We start from the raw sequence: 2,867 nt of genomic DNA on the forward strand, positions 1-2,867 counted from the left end.
GCTAGGTTAATGACTAGTTGATTGAATAGAACCCGAAATAAGAGTTTCTTATGACCATCAAAGCAAGTTAGTCTTTCATCTATAGAATTGATAAAGTCTACAAATTATTTTCTTGTCTTTATGTTAATGCATTTGAATTATTTTTATAAAATATGATTTTTCATCACCTTAGGATTTATCGTAATATAATTTGATTAAATTACTAATTAGATCTATTAACATAAGAGTTAGGGTTAGTTTAGTTTTGCCTCCCTTGGGTACGATTTCAGAGTATTCTAATACTTCGTTGTATAAATCTATATACAACCTAACCCGTATACTTGTGGAAACTGCCTAATGATTATATTTGGTTGCATGATTTACACTCTAAGCGTTAGTACGTCAGGAGGCAGTGAAGTTGTTGGCGTCGTTGCCGGGGAGGCAATGCAACTCAATTAGTTTTAAGTTTTACATTTAATAAAATAATTTGGAAAATTTTAAATTATAGATATGATTTTAATTTTTAGTTGTTTCTATTTATATTTTTTACTATCATTTCTCTTTTCTCTATGGGCGGTAGTGTTTGTGTAAAGTCATGGATGTTTGCGGCAAGACATCCATAAGGGAAGCTTGTAAGACAAACCATTTGAAACTTAACTTGTAACATACCTCTTCGAATTAATTTGTTGATCGAATTTAGTAAGATGATGTAGGTGTTAGGGGCAATTCCCTTTGACATGAACTAGTTAAAACCTAGTATTGCTCAACCTGTTATTAAGAATCTCCATTTTGAATTGAACCATTGTAACACCCCTAACCCTATTCGGGCGACGGATACGGGTTAGAGTTGTAACAGCCCATTTTCAGTTAAATCAAACAGGTGGTTTTGGGACCACAAATCCGATGTGAGAATATTTTTTTTATTATTATTTTAATGTGTACAGTATGCTAGTAGTATCTTATAAATTTTACCGTTTACATGCTTAATTCGATAAAAGGACTAATTTGCAAAAGGTGCAAAACTTGAGTTCTATAAGTTAAGGGATTAAATAGATATGATATTAAATGATTGGAGGGTTTATGTTGTAAATAAATCATTAAAATCATGAGTGGACAATTATGGACACTTTGTTAGGTGATTTAATGGTTATATTACAAGGTTAATTAATTAATTTAATAAATAAATTAAGTAAAACAAAACAAAAATTTTGGTATCATCTTTCTCACTTAGTTTCCACTGATTTTTGGAGAAATAAAACACCATTTTTGGTGCTTTGAAGGTTCAACTAGGCTACCTTGTGCAGGTAAGCAATTTTTCATCCAGTTTTTAATGATTTTTATGTTTTTGGGATCGTTGTAGCTTAAACTAGATAGCCCAGGGACTAATTTACAAAAATATTAAAAGATTTAAGTTTTACCATGAATGAATCCATGTTTTTTATGAAGTTTGATGATAGAAAATGAAATCTTGTCATTAGATAAACAACTTTTGTTAAGTGATTTTTGATGAATTTGTTAATTGGGGATTTAATTGTAAAATGTAAAATATTCATGGTGTAATTTGTGAAATAATGAAATATGTAGGTTTCTATAAGCTTGTATGATATTCGGCTAGGCTTGGGTAGGGATGAAATTTTATAAATTTCATTTTACGAGCCTAAGGACTAATTTGTAAGAAATCAAAAGTATAAGGGCCAAATTATAATTTTATAAGGGCCAAATTATAATTTTTCTCAAATTTGAATTTAAGTTAAATTGATTAGAATGGTTATTGAATTGAGATGAATTTATTCATTTAGATCAAGATAAACCACGTACGGTTATAGATCAAGGCAAAGAAAAAGCTTCAGATTTGTAGACTTCATTTTTCTACGTTTATGTTGAGGTAAATTCATTCGTTTAAGTTTCGTTTTTATTATATAAGTTGAATGCTATTATTGTATAATGTTAAATTGAGTGTTGAGTGAAAAATCCAAAAGTGTAACAGTGATCATCGACAAATGAAAAGGAATAGCTTCAGCTATCGATTATGAAAAGGGATGGTGACAATTATCGAACTATGAAATGGAATGGTGACGACCATCAAATTATGAAAAGGGATAGCTTCGACTGTCGAACTATAAAAAAGGATAATTTTAATTATCGAATTACAAAGATAGATGTGTCAATCATTGTATTATTATCTCTTGCGAGCTTCGGTAAGAGCTTTCAATGTAAATTACATGAATATGGTGAAAGGTAGGTAATGTGTACCTTTGTGGAAATTAAAAGTAAGAATGTATATTTATGAGTTTTCGAATTAGTTGTGCTCATGTTGATTTGGGATAAACATGCTTTGTGGTTGTTTAATGTATTGACAAATTTAGACTATATCTGTTATGAACTTACTAAGCATGACATGCTTACTTTGTGTTTATTTTTCTATGTTTATAGTTGTCGGAAGCTCGCTCGGGTTAGAAAGTCGTCAGAGTTCTATCACACTATCTATCGGCTCTTTTGGTACTTTCGGATGTTTAATTTTGGTTATGATGGCATGTATAGGTATCTTGGCTAATGTTGGTCCTATGTTTTGGTTTTTGGAATAGCCATTTTGGTTGGCTTGTGATTTAGCATTTTGATGTTGATATGAGCTTAATGTATGGTATGTAAAGGTTAACCTTATTATGGTTAATGTTTGCCTTAATATGTTTAAATTGTGATAGATGAATATGCATAATGTATAAGTCTTGTAACTTGATGTGATTTGGTAACTTGTTAAGAAATGTATATATATGTCTATTGATGTTAGTGAATGAATGGCATATTTTGTACCATGTGATAGGTAATGGTAAGTTAATTCAATAGTTTGAATTAATGCAAGTTTAATTGAAAGTTACCTAGTCATTTTG

Source organism: Gossypium arboreum, chromosome 13 (assembly GCF_025698485.1).
Source record: "Gossypium arboreum isolate Shixiya-1 chromosome 13, ASM2569848v2, whole genome shotgun sequence".
In the NCBI taxonomy this organism is placed as follows: Eukaryota; Viridiplantae; Streptophyta; class Magnoliopsida; order Malvales; family Malvaceae; genus Gossypium; species Gossypium arboreum.